This window comes from Nyctereutes procyonoides, unplaced genomic scaffold (genome assembly GCF_905146905.1).
Source record: "Nyctereutes procyonoides isolate TBG_1078 unplaced genomic scaffold, NYPRO_anot_genome, whole genome shotgun sequence".
In the NCBI taxonomy this organism is placed as follows: Eukaryota; Metazoa; Chordata; class Mammalia; order Carnivora; family Canidae; genus Nyctereutes; species Nyctereutes procyonoides.
Window position 1 is genome coordinate 118207 of NW_026574966.1, and position 17534 is coordinate 135740.

At 49.1% G+C, this 17534-nt stretch overlaps 1 pseudogene; it reads left to right on the top strand.

The window, feature by feature from the left end:
- The window catches only part of LOC129507505 (transcription factor CP2-like protein 1), a 36798-nt pseudogene extending 29057 nt beyond the window's left edge, over positions 1-7741 (top strand).
- The last annotated feature ends 9793 nt before the right edge of the window (positions 7742-17534 follow it).

Genomic DNA, 17534 nt, shown 5'->3' on the forward strand with positions numbered 1-17534 from the left:
AGGGTGAGGGAGGGGCGGGCCCCGGCTCAGTTAGTGATGCTGCCCTAGGTGGGAAGGTACTGGTTGTGGTGGGAGCACGCGATTGTCTTTCGTGCTAGAGCGCCAGCACCCTTCAGAAACCTGCTTCAGGACGGCGATGCCTTGAAATCCAACCTGGGATATTGGTTTCCTGTTGCTGCTGTAACGAATGGCTACACGTTTAGTGGCTTCAAACCACATGCACTTACTACCTTTCAGGCCCCGGGGTCAGAAGTCTGATGGTCTCACTGGACTAAAGTCAAGCGTTGAGGAGGAGGGCTGCATTCTTTTCTGGAGGCTCCCTCTCCTTCCCTTTGCTGCCTTCTAGAGGCCTCTGCATTCCTCAGGCCACATCCACTTGTCCTAGGAGCTAGCAAGAGTGGCTGGGCTCTTCTCTGGTCACATCGCCCCAGCCTCCTCTCCTCCCTCCCTTGTCCACTTTTACGGACCCTGTGATTGTGCTGGACCCCCTGGGATGACTCAGGATAATCTTCCTGTTTCCACATCACACTGCTAGCAATCCTAATCCTAATTCCACCTGCAGCTTTACTTCCTTTGCCTTGTGAAGTGACAGCCTCGGGTTCTGGGGATTAGGATGTGGCCGTGTTTGAGGAGCCCCTGTGCAGCGGGCACCGTGGCCTGTGGTCTTAGGTGCTGTCTGCTACAGGGTCTCGTGGGTCTGATTTCCCATGGACAGCCCCACAGCTGTGTGGCCGGATGTCTTTGCCTGGTCCTGGTCACACCTCTGTCCTCATCATATACAGACCACATCTGTGGTCCTCGGGTCCAGTGGCACCCTGTGGATATCTGGGGCTCAGATGCAGACCGCAGCAGGAGGGAGGGATAGTGTCTGTATGACACCCCCCCCCCCCCCCCTGCAGAGTGCCTTGGCTTTCCCAGGACCCCCTGCCAGCTCCCCTTTCTACACCTCGAGGAAGAAGCTCAGGGGTGAGGACTCTGCGCACCAGGCTCCTGGACCGTACACTAGCTATCACTGAGGAGTTGGTCTGGAAGCTGCCTTGTCTGAGTGACCCAAGGAAGGCTTTGGCATCTCCTGCAGGGGCGCAGGGGCCCCTGTCACCTGAAACTGGCTTCTCGAATGCCTGAGGAGGTGTGGGCACCCCACACACCCAGCCCTGTCACAGAGGCAGTTCAAGCAGGTGTGTGCAAGCTCCGGGTGGAGTCTGGCTAACCTGGCTGTCATTTTTCCCCCAGTCACCCCCGTCACTAGAAGCCTCCCACTTGTTGGAGCCAGGCCCTGGGGCTCTATGGGGGTGTCGGGGCCTCTGACAGGACAGGCAAGACCCCTCTCTGACCAGCCAGCTCTCCACAGGCCTCACCAGGCCGAGTGCCTTCCCCATATGCAGGGCTTGCCTCGTGGCTTCTGGAAGGGGAGGAAGAGCCTCTTGTTAGGGCTGGGAGGCAGGTGATGGGGGTATGGATACTGTGCCTGGCTCCTTCTCTGGACACTGGATATGTCGTTCCTGTCCCCAGAGGACCCCCTGCAAACCCCCCCATCAAATGTGGGTATCACATCACCCTGGGGGCCGTTTTCTAAAGTGCCCTTGATCTGGAAACCAAAAGTTGTGTGGCCTGAAGAAGGTGCATACTGGGGATGAAAGTCCCTGAAGGTGACACTGAGCTTGAGGACAGGTGGTTTTCACTATCTGCGCACCGTGCACAGTCCGCTGCATGTGCGCTGAGACCATTCAGTTCTGGGGCTCTGGGGCTGCTTGGAGTCTTAATGTCTGAAGCCACCAACCAGGCTGTGAACTCACAGGTGATAGTCACAGGATGTCCAGAGTATCCGCATGAGCAGGGCCACCATGGCCAGCCTGGTGGCGGTACATCCCTGGGCATTCTCTCTTGGATTCTTTGCCTGGTCAGTACTTGGTTCTACTTCGAGTTTTTTTTTTTTTTTTTTTTCAAGGCCCCAAGCAGCCAGAGCAGGTTTCTCTCCATTCTTGACAAGTCACTTGTGCCTCAGTTTCCATACCTATAAATGAAAGAAATGGTAGTGCCTGTGAGACCTGGGCCCCTCTGCAAGTTGTTCACATTTGCTGGGCGCCCAGGATAGGCTCTGTGAGGTTGGAGGTCTTACCCTGTATGGGGCGTGCAAACAGGGAGCTGCAGATAATCCTGGGAGTTGGGAGGTCAGGAGGCCTTCGTGACACATCCAGGATTTCCCAGCATGCAGGTGCAGACCAGACTCCCAAACTCCCAGCAGCAGCTTTGACTTCTTCTACTTTCTTTTGCCCTCCACCCGTAACTCAAGGAATGCACTGGGATTTGCTGTGGCAGCCAAGGGTTTTGTCTGTGGTAAAGATTGTTTCCAAGCATTTTCCCCTGAGTAACTGAGTGGCAGGACCCCGTAGCAGGCTGTGAGTTCCCTCAGGTGAGGAAGGGGAGGGGCTCCAGGAGGAGGATCATGTGCTTGACGCCTGGGAGGTGAGAGAGATGCCGACCTGTCCGGAGATCCCGCCTGGACTCCTGGGGCCTGGGGAGAGTGCAAGTCTTGGGACCTGTCTCTAAGTCCTGGGTCTTTCTCTGATAGCTGCCTCTGCCCACTTTGGACTAATCGGATCCCCTGTGCTCTGTACTTGTAGCCAAAGGGAGCTGACTGACGGAAACAGAAGACCGACCGGGGAAAAGATGGAGAAAAGAACTGCCCAAGAAAAAGAAGTACCAGCCATCCTCCGAGACCACCATTCTCACAGAGGTGAGCCGGCCTGGTGCCGGGGTGCACCTCCTGGGGCCTCTGCCCGGAGCAGGATGACTGCGTGCTCTTGGTTTAGGTTCTTGGGAAATTGCCCACCTTGGGTGAATGCTGCTTTGGAAAGTGCCTATAAAATTGTGGCAGATCCTGGGTCCGGAGAGCTGTGTTCACATGATAAGGCCAGGGGGCCAGGAAGGTGTTTCAGAAATATCTTCCAGTTCTGTGCTGCCATTTGTACTTTCCAGAATCAGGTAATTTTTTTTTTTAAATAAAGGTCCAAAATTCAAAAGGTAGAAGAGAGTGTATCTACACTAGAAAATGCCTCTCCCAAAACTGTCCTAGCCTCAAGCTGTCTCTTCCCAGGGCAGCTGGCATCTCTTGGGTCCCCATGTATCTGGCCTAGCTTTCTCTGCCGATGAAGCCAATTCATACATGTTTGCCCCACGCCCACCTTTTTTTATACCAACAGTGTCCATAGACGTACTGTTCTGTAACTTGATTGCTTTATTTAATAGCCTGTCTTGGAGTCTGTTCTCCATCTGTTCATAAAAAGCTTTCTAGTTCTTTACCCAGAGGCGTGGTCTTCGTTGTATAGATAGATGGCCTGCTGGTGGACATTTGGTGCTCTCTCGGGGCTCTTGCCGTTTCACACATGGTGCAGGGAATGACCCTGTGCATGTGAAGTTCTGCATATGGTAGAAAGCTCTGCAGGCTTCATTCTCAGAGCAGGCTTACAGGTCGGGGGTGTTGACTACTTGCCGCTTTGTTGTTTGAGTAGAGACTGGAACTCGTCTCCTCTCTCCTAACCTGGACACTGACAGCACCTGCTCTAAACCTCCTTGTGTCCAGCGTACTTCTGAGACCCTCACTGTCACAGGCTCTTCTTCCCCCTGTCACTGGTCACTGCTGGTGCCACATCTTACTGGGGTCTGTTGTGTGTTTTTTTTTTTTCTTTTTTTACAATTTTATTTATTTATGAGAGACACAGAGAGGCAGAGACCTCGGCAGAGGGAGAAGCAGCAGGCTCCATACAGGGAGCCCAACATGGGACTCAGTCAGTCCCAGGACTCCGGGATCACGACTTGAGCCAAAGGCAGACACAACCACTGAGCCACCCAGGCACTCTTCTGTTGTATTTTTTAAGCAACTGTTCCCCAGTGTGTTCTGCAATCAGCCCAGCTAGTGGGCGTTCATTGAATAATTTGACTTGCTCAGAAGGCCCTCCACAGATGCAGGAGGCCCAGCCCCAGCTGTGTGGTAGAGTTAAGGCTGTGTTAAGGATGAGGCCCAGGGCACAGAGCATCTAAGAGAATAGTGGCCGGTCCTGGCTGGTGTGTGTGTGTGTGTGTGTGTGTGTGTGTGTGTGTGTGTGTGTGTGTGAGAGAGAGAGAGAGAGAGAGAGAGAGAGAGAGAGAGAGAGAGAGAGCCATATGCAGAAAGGTATTTGCAACAAGATACAGTATGGAAGGTAATTTTGCAGCGGCATAGACATGTTACCAGTGTTTTATCTGACACAGGATAATAGTGACCAGAGAGCCCTGGTGCAGGAAGAGCCTGTCTAACTCTCAGCAGCAAAGCAGTGCGAGGACCTGCATTTATGAATCAGAGCTCAGACCAGTTAGTTTTCCCCAGGCCCCAGTCCCCTCGCGTGCGGGCCCTCCAGGGTGCCCTCCACTCCCACTGCCCTCTGCCTACGGACACCTTTCCCTTCCAGGCCGAGCCTCAGCCTCTCTGCTCCTGACTCTCTTCTGTCTTCCCCCTGGTGGACGAGAGAGTCCGGGGGTGCTTCAGACAGCGTCTGTCCACGCCCTTGTCAGAGCGTGGTACAGTTGGTCAAAACCCCCGCCTGGCCCATGACCTTGTAAGGTGACTGTCAGCTCTTCCTCCTCAGCTCCGGGATTTACCACCAAGAAATTCCAGCCCACATGCACAACCGAGTTAAATATTTACCAACCTGTGGTTCGGTGGGTGATAGGAAATCTTCAGGAATGCTTCGAATTGGCCCTCTCCAAAGCGGTGTCATCACAGGGAAGGGGAGAAATGAATACTTTGTCCCCTGGCTTCCCCAACAGGCAAAACCTGTACGTCTTTGCTTTCTTTGGGCGATTCTCTCCTATGTTCATCCTTGGCTTCTGCTCAAGAAGTTCCTTGAGGTCGAGGATCACATCCTCCGTGTTTTTTTTTGTATCCCTTAGCTCCTAGCAGGACGGCTGATGTATAGTAAACACGCATCGACTGATGCCTGAGAGGGCTGGCTGCTCCTGGAATGTTTCAAGTAGTGCAGGTTTTAGTACTGAACTTTTTTTTTTTTTCGATTTATATTTAACTATTCATTTTAGGGGGAGAGAGAAAGAGAGAGAGCAGAGGGACAAGCAGAGGGAGAGGGATAAGCAGACTCCCCGTTGAGCGTGAGCCTGATGCAAGGCTCAATCTCACGATCCTGAGATCACGACCTGAGCCAAAACCACAAGTTGGACGCTTAAGTCACTGAGCCACACGGGCACCCCACTACTGAACCTCACGGATGATTTTTGTTTGGAAGTTATTTGTGTCCAGTGCTCCCTCCTTCATGCTTGTACACGCACTTGTCTACACCTGGTAAAACCTGCCTCTGGGCCTGCCTCTGGGCAGTTGGTCTGTTTTGTTAGTTCTCTCTTTTTTTAGGGACCCAGATGACCGACGATGTTTCTTTCCCTCGTTGGCTCAACACCTAGGAAGCCCACAGAGACACATGCCTGCCTTTGCTTGCTCTGGGAATGACTGAATTTTAGGTCTTCTCTGCCGCACTCAGTTTCTTGGGCATGGCCCTAGTACCCATGCTTCGCTGGCTCACGTGGGCCCTGGGAGGATGTGGGCTAAGTGTTGAGGGGTCAGGGGCTTCCCGTGCTGGCCTTGATGGATGCTGGCATGGGAGGGATAGGAGCTGGGTCTGCAGCTCTGTGGCCTGAGAGTTGCTCCTGACCACCATGGCCCTCGAGTCACTACCATCCTGTGCTCTTTCCACAGTGCTCCCCGTGGCCTGACATGGCCTACCAGGTGAACAGCGCCCCATCTCCAAGCTACAACGGCTCTCCAAATAGCTTCGGCCTTGGTGAAGGGTATGTCTGTCCTCTTTCCCTTGAGAGCCCCTGGAGTGATGATGGGTGTAGTCTCCTTTCTTTGGTCTTTGTGTCTTCCTCTCTTTGGTGCACTGGCATCGGTTTGGGCTTCGGGGTGGCACTTGTAATATTTGCACAGCTTTCTGTGCTCGGATGTGCTTCTGTAAACATCATCTGCTGGGGCAGCAGCGCAGAACCCACCTTCCCACCCCAGCTACCCGCAGAAGCAGGTTGGCCTGTGGGTTGCCCTTCAGGGCAGAATGGCCTCCTAGGCAGATGGGGCCTAAGGAGGCAGCTGTTTAGGGGGCTCCAGTGACTGTGAGGGGCCATCCTGGCTCTTTCTGTGGTCCCTATGCACATTCTCTGGGTAGCATAGGACAGCTCAGGATGCTCCCTGCCCTAGGGTTCAGGGCTTGTAACAAGGAGCAGCCTCACACTTGGTCACCCAGCTCTGCAGATGCATGATGGGCCACACTGACTCAAAGGTGACAGTAGCGTGGGGACTGGCAGGCATCGGTCCAACCTGTCCTAGGCTTTGCGGCACAGGAAGGGCTCACGGCACCACTGTGGTGGCCATGCATGTCCTGATCCTGTTGTGGCAGGCAGCAGGGAGACACCAGGCAGACCCAGCAGGTAGGCGTGGAACCTGTGTGGGCTCCTCACAGCCCGTGCTTGGCATACAGAGAAGCCACTGATGGGAGAGTGAGTGTCCATGAACTTGGTTTCACAAGGTGAGGAGGGGCCTCCTTGAGAATTGGGGTGGCATAGCCAAGGTGTCACAGATTCGGGCGGACCAAGTGTTAAGTCCCCACCTTTCTGGGGGTGAGTTCCTTAACCTCCCTCAGCCCCACTTTCTACCAAAGGAGTGAGGATTCCACGCAGGGCCGGGGGTAGGGGGGGTGTGTGCAAGGTGCCCGGCGCCTTACAGGCACTGGGCGAGGTGCATCTTGTTACGATGATGATGTGTGTGGGTCAGCCCGGTGAGGGCCTTGCCTTTATTGTCACTGTGGTAAGGTACTCGCAGAGTAAAACTTACCTCGTTATCATGTTAAACGCAGAGAGAGACACCTACGTCCATTCACGTCGTACCTGCCCCACTGTCTGTTGGGGAGGGTCATTTAAAAATGTATTTTTTTTTTTTAATTGGAGAATCCAGGTGTCCAGGTGTTCAGGTCTGTGCCTTCCCCAGGAGTGAGCCCTGGAGGGAGGTCAGTGGGCCTCCAACTGTTAGAATGTTCTCGTGGATGGATGCCACCACACCGAGGCTGCTTGTTCCCTCCTCGAGGAGCCCACAGCCTTCTCCCATCTCCACAGAGGGGTGTTGGCTGCTGCTGTCTGGGCCCCACGTGGCCGTGTGGAGCTCCTGGGGCGGCCTGCCCTCCCCTAGGGCCAAGCTGTGGGGAAGCTCTGCCTGGGAAGGAATCAGATGCAAACAAATGCTGAGCTCAGAGAGTGGAGTGGTGATCATTGGTCATGCTGTGTTGCCACTGAGTCATGTCTGTCCTGAAGGGTTGGTCAGGGATTTGGAGGGATTGTGCAGACGGTTCCCGCCTACATTTCTCGACCTGAGAAATTCTTGAGGCCCTGCTGTGTTTCCAAGTGCCATGCCTGAGGGGGGGGGGGAGCACCGGGTTGGGTGAGGGGCCCGTCCCCACGTCCCTGAAGGTGTCCCCGCGTCTGATGACCTGTTCTTTTCCTTTGCAGGAACAGCTCTCCGACACACCCGGTGGAGACCCTGCCCCTGAGCAACTGAGTGTCTGCACATCCCTGGCTGACACCGGCGCCCGGCGGTCGGTCAGGACCCTTCCTCTCTCTCTGCCTGCAGCACCTGCTCCCATCAGCCTCCATCCAGGACGCCCAGCAGCAGTGGCTCCCCCGAAAGAGGTTCTCACAGTTCTGTCAGCTGTGAGGGAGAGGGAGAAGCAGGCTCCATGCACTAGGAAGCAGGCTCCATGCACCAGATGCACCGGGAGCCCGATGTGGGATTCGATCCCGGGTCTCCAGGATAGCGCCCTGGGCGAAAGGCAGGCGCCAAACTGCTGCTGCGCCACCCACCCAGGGATCCCTTTTCTTTTTTTTTTTTTTTTTTTTTTTTTTTTTTTTTTTTTCTTTCTTTTTTTTTTTTTTTTTTTTTTTTTTTTTTTTTTTTTTTTCTAAATGTTTTTTTTTTAATTGTTTATTTATGATAGTCACACAGAGAGAGAGAGAGAGAGAGAGAGAGAGAGACATAGGCAGAGGGAGAGGGAGAAGCAGGCTCCATGTACTAGGAAGCAGGCTCCATGCACCAGATGCACCAGGAGACCGATGTGGGATTCGATCCTGGGTCTCCAGGATCGCGCCCTGGGCCAAAGGCAGGCGCCAAACTGCTGCGCCACCCAGGGATCCCTTTTCTTTTTTTTCTTTTTTCTTTTTTTTTTTTTTTCTGTTTTTCAACACGGGGTTAGGGTTAGGTTTAGGGTTAGGGTCAGTCAGGGTCAGGGTCAGGGTTAGGGTCAGGGCTAGGGTCAGGGTTAGGGGTTAGGGTTTAGGGTTAGGGGTTAGGGATAGGGTCAGGGTCAGGGTCAGGGTCAGGGTTAGGGGTTAGGGGTTAGGGTTAGGGTTAGGGTTAGGGTTAGGGTTTAGGGTTAGGGTTAGGGTTAGGGTTGGGTAGGGTTAGGTTTAGGGTTAGACTTAGGGTTATGGTTAGGGTTAGGGGGTTGGGTTAGGTTGAGGTTACGGGTTAGGGTTAAGGCTCAGGTTAGGGTATGGGAAAGGGTTAGGGTACGGATTAGGGTTAGGTTTAGGGTACGAGTTAGGGTTTAGGGTTAGGGTGTGGGTAGAGTTTAGGATTAGGGTGAATGTTAGGGTATGGTTTAGGGTTTAAGTTAGGGAACAGGTTAGGTTTAGGTTAGTTTTAGTGTTAGAGTTATGGTACGGGTGATTGTTAGGGTTAGGGGCAGGGTTAGGATAAAGATAAAGGTTAGGGTTAGGGATTAGGGTAGGGTTAGGGTTAGGTTAGGGTAGGCTTATGGTACGGGTTAGGGTTAGGGGTACTTGTTATGGTTAGGGTTTGGGTATGGTTTAGGGTTAGGGTTTAGTTTAGGGTTAGGATTTAGGGTTAGGATTAGGGTTAGTGTTAAAGTTAGGGTACGGTTTAGGATTAAGGTTAGGGTTAGCGTTAGGGTTATGGTACGGGTTAGGGTTAGGGTTTCGTTACGATTTAGGGTTAGGGTTAGGGTTAGTGTCAGGGTCAGGGTCAGGTCACGGTTAGGGTCAGTGTCAGGGTCACGGTTAGGGTTTAGCGTTAGTGTCAGGGTCAGTGTCAGTGTCAGGTTTAGCGTTAGGGGTTAGAGTTAGGGTGCGTGTTTATGGTTAGTGTAAGGTTTCAGGTTAGAGATTAGGGTTAGCGTTAGGGTACAGGTTAGGTTTAGTGTTAGGGTACAGGGCTAGTTTTAGTGTTAGGATTCGGGCTAGGGGACAAGGTTAGGGGTTAGTGTAAGCTTTAGGGTTAGGGTTAGGGTTTAGTTTTAGTAGTACGGGTTAGGGTTAGTGTTAGGGGTTAGGGTTAGTTGTTAGGTTTAGGGTTTAGGTAAGGGTTAGGGTCAGGGTCAGGGTCAGGTCACAGTGTTAGGGTCAGTGTCAGGGTCAGGTTAGGGTTTAGCGTTAGTGTCAGGGTCAGTGTCAGTGTTAGGATTAGCGTTAGGGTTAGGTTAGGGTTAGGGTTAGGGTTAGTGTAAGGTTTCAGGTTAGAATTAGGGTTAGGGTTAGGGTACAGGTTAGGTTTTAGTGTTAGGATTAGGGGTATGTTTGTTAGGATTTGGGATAGGTTTTCGGGTTACGGGATTAGGGATAGGTTAGGGGGTTAGTTTTAGGGTACGGGTTAGGTTTAGTGTTAGGATTAGGATATTGTTTAGGTTTAGAGTTTAGAGTAAGGGTTAGTGTCAGGTTCAGGGTCAGGGCACGGTTAGGGTCAGGTCAGGGTCACGGTTAGGTTTTAGCGTTAGTGTCAGGTCAGGGTCAGGTTTAGCGTTAGGGGTTAGAGTTAGGGTACGTGTTATGGTTTAGTGTAAGGTTTCAGGTTAGAATTAGGGTTAGCGTTAGGGTACAGGTTAGGGTTAGAGTTAGGGTACAGGTTAGTTTTAGTGTTAGGATTCGGCTAGGTTTAGAGTTAGGGTAGGTTTTAGGGATAGGGTTAGGGGTTAGTTTTAGGGTACGGGTTAGGGTTTAGGGTGTTAGGATTTAGGATATTTGTTTAGGTTTAGGGTTTAGAGTAAGGGTTAGGGTCGGGTCAGGGTTTAGGGTTCAGGTCAGGTTAGGGTCAGGGTCAGGGTCAGTCGGTTAGGGTTTAGGGTGTTAGTGTCAGGGTCAGTGGTTTAGGGTCAGGTTTAGGTTTAGGGTTAGTTTAGGCGTTAGGGTTAGAGTTAGGGTAGGGTAGGGTACGTGTTATGGTTAGTGTAAGGTTTTTAGGTTTAGAATTAGGGTTAGCGTTAGGGTTAGGGTTAGGTTTAGGTTTAGAGTTAGGGTACAGGTTAGTTTAGTGTTTAGGATTCGGGCTAGGTTTAGAGTTAGGGGTAAGGTTTAGGGATAGGTTTAGGGGTTAGTTTTAGGGTACGGGTTAGGTTTAGTGTTAGGATTAGGATATTTTGTTAGGTTTAGTTTAGAGTTTAGAGTAAGAGGTTAGTGTCAGGTTCAGGGTCAGGTCACGGTTAGGTCAGAGTCAGGGTCACGGTTAGGGTTTAGCGTTAGTGTTAGGTCAGGGTCAGGTCAGTGTCAGGGTTAGGTTTAGCGTTTAGGGTTAGAGTTAGGGTTAGGTGTTAGGGTTAGTGTAAGGTTTCAGGTTAGAATTAGGGTTAGGTTAGGGTACAGGTTAGGTTTAGAGTTAGGGTACAGGTTAGTTTTAGTGTTAGGATTCGGGCTAGGTTTAGATTTAGTGTTCGGTTTAGGGATAGGGTTAGGGTTAGTTTTAGGGTACGGGTTAGGGTTAGTGTTAGGATTAGGATATTTGTTTAGGTTTAGAGTTTTTAGAGTAAGGGTTAGTGTCAGGTTCAGGGTCAGGTCACGGTTTAGGTTCAGTCAGGGTCAGGGTCAGGGTTAGGGTTTAGGGTTAGTGTTAGTGTCAGTGTCAGGTCAGTCAGGTTTAGCGTTAGGGGTTAGAGTTAGGGTACGTGTTTATGGTTAGTGTAAGGTTTCAGGTTAGAATTAGGGTTAGCGTTTAGGGTACAGGTTAGGTTTAGAGTTAGGGTACAGGTTAGTTTTAGTGTTAGGATTCGGGGATAGGTTAGAGTTAGGGGTACACTTTAGGGAGGGTTAGGGGTTAGTTTTAGGGTACGGGTTAGGTTTAGTGTTAGGATTAGGATATTTTTAGGTTTAGAGTTTAGAGTAAGGTTTAGTGTCAGGTTCAGGGTCAGGTCAGGGTTTAGGGGTCAGAGTCAGGGTCAGGGTCACGGTTAGGGTTTAGCGTTAGTGTCAGGGTCAGTGTCAGGGTCAGGTTTAGCGTTAGGGGTTAGAGTTAGGGTTAGGGTGTTGTTATGGTTAGTGTAAGGTTTTCAGGTTAGAATTAGGGTTAGCGTTAGGGTAGGGTTAGGTTAGGGTAGGGTTTAGAGTTAGGGTTACAGGTTAGGGTTTTAGTTTTAGTGTTAGGATTCGGGATAGGTTTAGAGTTAGGGTACGCTTTTAGGGATAGGGTTAGGGGTTAGTTTTTAGGGTACGGGTTAGGTTTAGTGTTAGGATTAGGATATTTTTTAGGTTTAGAGTTTAGAGTAAGGATTAGTGTCAGGGTCAGGGTCAGGTCACGGTTAGGGTCAGTGTCAGGGTCACGGTTAGGGTTTAGCGTTAGTGTCAGGGTCAGTGTCAGTGTCAGGTTTAGCGTTAGGGGTTAGAGTTAGGGTGTTAGCGTGTTATGGTTAGTGTAAGGTTTCAGGTTAGAATTAGGGTTAGCGTTAGGTTACAGGTTAGGTTTAGAGTTAGGGTACACAGGTTAGTTTTAGTGTTAGGATTCGGGCTAGGTTTAGAGTTAGGGTACGCTTTTAGGATAGGGTTAGGGGTTAGTTTTAGGGTACGGGTTAGGTTTAGTGTTAGGATTAGGATATTTGTAGGTTTAGAGTTTAGAGTAAGGGTTAGTGTCAGGTTCAGGTCAGGTCACGGTTAGGGTCAGAGTCAGGGTCACGGTTAGGGTTTAGCGTTAGTAGTGTCAGGGTCAGTGTCAGTGTCAGGTTTAGCGTTAGGGGTTAGAGTTAGGGTACGTGTTATGGTTAGTGTAAGGTTTCAGGTTAGAATTAGGGTTAGCGTTAGGGTACAGGTTAGGTTTAGAGTTAGGGTACAGGTTAGTTTTAGTGTTAGGATTCGGGCTAGGTTTAGAGTTAGGGTAAGCTTTAGGGATAGGGTTAGGGGTTAGTTTTAGGGTACGGGTTAGGTTTAGTGTTAGGATTAGGATATTTGTTAGGGTTTAGAGTTTAGAGTAAGGATTAGTGTCAGTGTCAGGGTCAGGTCACGGTTAGGGTCAGTGTCAGGGTCACGGTTAGGGTTTAGCGTTTTAGTGTTAGTGTCAGTGTCAGTGTCAGGTTTAGCGTTAGGGGTTAGAGTTAGGGTGCGTGTTATGGTTAGTGTAAGGTTTTCAGGTTAGAGATTAGGGTTAGGTTAGGGGGTACAGGTTAGGGTTAGAGTTAGGATAGGGTACAGGTTAGTTTTAGTGTTAGGATTCGGGGGTTAGGTTTAGAGTTAGGGTACGGGTTAGGGATAGGGTTAGGGGTTAGTTTTAGGGTACGGGTTAGGGTTTAGGTTTTAGGATTAGGATATTGTTTAGGTTTAGAGTTTAGAGTAAGGGTTAGTGTCAGGTTCAGGGTCAGGTCAGGGTCAGGTTAGGGTCAGAGTCAGGGTCACGGTTAGGGTTTAGGTTTAGTTCAGGGTCAGTGTCAGGTCAGTGTCAGGGTTAGGTTTAGCGTTAGGGGTTAGAGTTAGGGTTAGTGTTATGGTTAGTGTAAGGTTAAGGTTTCAGGTTAGAATTAGGGTTAGCGTTAGGGTACAGGTTAGGTTAGGTTTTAGAGTTAGGGTACAGGTTAGTTTTAGTGTTAGGATTCGGGCTAGGTTTAGAGTTAGGGTAGGGTTAGTTAGGGTTAGGGGTTAGGGTTAGGGTTAGGGGTTAGTTTTAGGGTACGGGTTAGGTTTAGGTTAGTTTAGGATTAGGAGGGTATTTTTAGGTTTAGTTTTAGAGTAAGGGTTAGGTCAGGTTCAGGGTTTCAGGTCAGGTCAGGGTAGGGTCAGGTCAGGGTCAGGGTTAGGTTAGGGTTTAGCGTTAGTGTCAGGGTCAGTGTCAGGGTCAGGTTTAGCGTTAGGGGTTAGAGTTAGGGTGCGTGTTATGGTTAGTGTAAGGTTTCAGGTTAGAATTAGGGTTAGCGTTAGGGTACAGGTTAGGTTAGAGTTAGGGTACAGGTTAGTTTTAGTGTTAGGATTCGGGATAGGTTTAGAGTTAGGGTACGCTTTAGGGATAGGGATAGGGTTAGGGGTTAGTTTTAGGGTACGGGTTAGGTTTAGTGTTAGGATTAGGATATTTGTTAGGTTTAGAGTTTAGAGTAAGGGTTAGTGTCAGGTTCAGGGTCAGGTCACGGTTAGGGTCAGAGTCAGGGTCACGGTTAGGGTTTAGCGTTAGTGTCAGGGTCAGTGTCAGGTGTCAGGTTTAGCGTTAGGGGTTAGAGTTAGGGTTAGGGTGCGTGTTATGGTTAGTGTAAGGTTTCAGGTTAGAGATTTAGGGTTAGCGTTAGGGTACAGGTTAGGGTTAGTTTAGGGTACAGTTAGTTTTTTAGTGTTAGGATTCGGGATAGGTTTAGAGTTAGGGTACGCTTTAGGGATAGGGTTAGGGGTTAGTTTTAGGGTACGGGTTAGGTTTAGTGTTAGGATTAGGATATTTAGTTAGGTTTAGAGTTTAGAGTAAGGGTTAGTGTCAGGGTTCAGGGTCAGGTCACGGTTAGGGTCAGAGTCAGGGTCACGGTTAGGGTTTAGCGTTAGTGTCAGGGTCAGTGTCAGTGTCAGTGTCAGGTTTAGCGTTAGGGGTTAGAGTTAGGGTGCGTGTTATGGTTAGTGTAAGGGTTTCAGGTTAGAATTAGGGTTAGCGTTAGGGTAGGGTTAGGTTTAGGGTTAGAGTTAGGGTACAGGTTTTAGTTAGTTTTAGATTCGGGCTAGGTTTAGAGTTAGGGTTAGCTTTAGGATAGGGTTAGGGGGTTAGTTTAGGGTACGGGTTAGGGTTAGTGTTAGGATTAGGATATTTGTTAGGTTTAGAGTTTAGAGTAAGGTTTAGTTAGTGTCAGGTTCAGGGTCAGGTCACGGTTAGGGTCAGTTAGGTCAGGGTCACGGTTAGGGTTTAGCGTTAGTGTTAGTTAGTGTCAGTGTCAGTGTCAGGGTTAGTCAGGTTTAGCGTTAGGGGTTAGAGTTAGGGTGCGTGTTATGGTTAGTGTAGTTTCAGGTTAGAATTAGGGTTAGCGTTAGGGTACAGGTTAGGTTAGAGTTAGGGTACAGGTTTAGTTTTAGTGTTAGGATTCGGGATAGGTTTTTAGTTTAGGGTAAGCTTTAGGGATAGGGTTAGGGGTTAGTTTTAGGGTACGGGTTAGGTTTAGTGTTAGGATTAGGATATTTGTTTTAGGTTTAGAGTAGAGTAAGGGTTAGGTTTAGTGTCAGGGTCAGGGTCAGGTCACGGTTAGGGTCAGTTCAGGGTCACGGTTAGGGTTTAGCGTTAGTGTCAGGGTCAGTGTCAGTGTCAGGTTTAGCGTTTTAGAGTTAGGTTTAGGGTTAGGTTATGGTTAGTGTTATGGTTAGTGTAAGGTTTCAGTTAGGGAATTAGGGTTAGCGTTAGGTACAGGTACAGGTTAGGGTTAGAGTTAGGGTACAGGTTAGTTTAGTGTTAGGTTAGGATTCGGGCTAGGTTTAGAGTTAGGGTAAGCTTTTAGGGATAGGGTTAGGGGTTAGTTTTAGGGGTACGGGTTAGGTTTAGTGTTAGGATTAGGGATATTTGTTAGGTTTAGAGTTTAGAGTAAGGGGATTAAGTGTGTCAGGGTCAGGGTCAGGTCACGGTTAGGGTCAGTGTCAGGGTCACGGTTAGGGTTTAGCGTTCAGTGTCAGTGTCAGTGTCAGGTTTAGCGTTAGGGGTTAGAGTTAGGGTGCGTGTTATGGTTAGTGTAAGGTTTCAGGTTAGAATTAGAATTAGGGTTAGGTTAGTTAGGGTTAGGGTAGGTTAGGTTTAGAGTTAGGGTACAGGTTAGTTTTAGTGTTAGGATTCGGGCTAGGTTTAGAGTTAGGTTAGGCTTTAGGGATAGGGTTAGGGTTTAGTTTTAGGGTTAGGGTACGGGTTAGGTTTAGTGTTAGGATTAGGATATTTGTTTAGGTTTAGAGTTTAGAGTAAGGGTTAGTGTCAGGTTCAGGGTCAGGTCACGGTTAGGGTCAGAGTCAGGGTCACGGTTAGGGTTTAGCGTTAGTGTCAGTGTCAGTGTCAGGTCAGGTTTAGCGTTAGGGGTTAGAGTTAGGGTACGTGTTATGGTTAGTGTAAGGTTTCAGGTTAGAATTAGGGTTAGCGCGTTAGGGTACAGGTTAGGTTTAGAGTTAGGGTACAGGTTAGTTTTAGTGTTAGGATTCGGGCTAGGTTTAGAGTTAGGGTACGCTTAGCTTTAGGGATAGGGTAGGGGTTAGTTTTAGGGTACGGGTTAGGTTTTAGTGTTAGGATTAGGATTTTGTTAGGTTTAGAGTTTAGAGTAAGGGTTAGGGTCAGGGTCAGGGTCAGGTCAGGGTTCAGGTTAGGGTCAGGTCAGGGTTTACGGTTAGGGTTTAGCGTTAGTGTCAGGGTCAGTGTCAGGGTCAGGTTTAGCGTTAGGGGTTAGAGTTAGGGTGCGTGTTATGGTTAGTGTAAGGTTTCAGGTTAGAATTAGGGTTAGCGTTAGGGTACAGGTTAGGTTTAGAGTTAGGGTACAGGTTAGTTTTAGTGTTTAGGATTCGGGCTAGGTTTAGAGTTAGGGTAAGCTTTAGGGATAGGGTTAGGGTTAGTTTTAGGGTACGGGTTAGGTTTAGTGTTAGGATTAGGATATTTGTTAGGTTTAGAGTTTAGAGTAAGGGTTAGTGTCAGGGTCAGGGTCAGGTCAGGGTTAGGGTCAGGGTCAGGGTCACGGTTTAGGGTTTAGCGTTAGTGTCAGTGTCAGTGTCAGGTTCAGGGTTAGGTTTAGGGTTAGGGTTAGGGTTAGGGTGTTATGTTTAGTGTTAGTGTAGGTTTTCAGGTTAGAATTAGGGTTAGCGTTAGGGTTACAGGTTAGGTTTAGGTTTAGGGTACAGGTTAGTTTTAGTGTTAGGTTCGGGTTAGGTTTAGAGTTTAGGGTACGCTTTAGGGATAGGGTTAGGGTTAGGTTTTAGGGTTACGGGTTAGGTTTAGGGTTAGGGTTTAGGATATTTATATTAGGTTTAGGGTTTTAGAGTTAGGGTAGTGTCAGGGTCAGGTTCAGGGTCAGGGTTAGTTTAGGGTCAGGGTCAGGGTCAGGGTTTAGGGTTTAGGTTTAGGGTTAGGGTTAGTGTCAGTGTCGTGTCAGGGTCAGGTTTAGCGTTAGGGGTAGGTTAGGGTGCGTGTTATGGTTAGTGTAAGGTTTTCAGGTTAGGTTTAGCGTTAGGGGTTAGGTTAGGTTAGGGTTAGGGTTAGGGTTAGGTTTAGTTAGTTTAGGTTAGGTTAGGGTTAGGTTTAGAGTTTAGGGTAAGCTTTAGGATAGGGTTAGGGGTTAGTTTTAGGTTTAGTTACGGGTTAGGTTTAGTGTTAGGGTTAGGGTTAGGATATTGTTAGGTTTAGGTTTAGAGTTTAGAGTAAGGGTTAGTGTCAGGGTCAGGGTCAGGTTAGGGTCAGGGTCAGGTCAGGGTCAGGTTAGTCAGGTTAGTGTTAGTCAGTCAGTGTCAGTGTTTAGGTCAGGTTAGGTTTAGGGTTTTAGGTTAGAGTTAGTTAGTTTAGTGTAAGGTTTTAGGTTAGGGTTAGGGTTAGGGTTAGGTTTAGGGTTAGGTACAGGTTAGGTTTAGGTTTAGGTTAGGGTACAGGTTAGTTTTTTAGTGTTAGGATTCGGGCTAGGTTTAGAGTTAGGGTAAGCTTTTTAGGGATAGGGTTAGGGGTTAGTTTTAGGGTACGGGTTAGGTTTAGTGTTAGGATTAGGATATTTGGTTTAGGTTTAGGTTTAGAGTAAGGTTTAGTGTCAGGGTCAGGTCAGGTTCAGGTTAGGGTTCAGGTCAGGGTCAGGGTTAGGGGTTTCAGGGTTAGTGTCAGGGTCAGGTGTCAGGGTCAGGTTTAGGTTAGGGGTTAGGGTTAGGGTTAGGTGTTAGTGTTAGGGTTAGTGTAAGGTTTCAGGTTAGAATTAGGGTTAGGTTAGGGTACAGGTTAGGGTTAGGTTTTAGGGTTACAGTTAGTTTTAGTGTTAGGTTTAGGGTTTAGGTTTAGGTTAGGGGTAGCTTTTTAGGTTAGGGTACGGTTTAGGGTTAGGGTTAGGGGTAGGGTTAGGGTTAGGGTTAGGGTTAGGTTTAGTGTTAGGATTAGGATATTTGTTAGGTTTAGAGTTTAGAGTTTTAGAGTAAGGGTTAGTGTCAGGGTCAGGGTCAGGTCACGGTTAGGGTCAGGGTCAGGGTCAGGGTTAGGGTTTAGCGTTAGTGTTAGGGTCAGTGTCAGTGTCAGGTTTAGGGTTTAGGGTTAGAGTTAGGGTTAGCGTGTTATGGTTAGTGTAAGG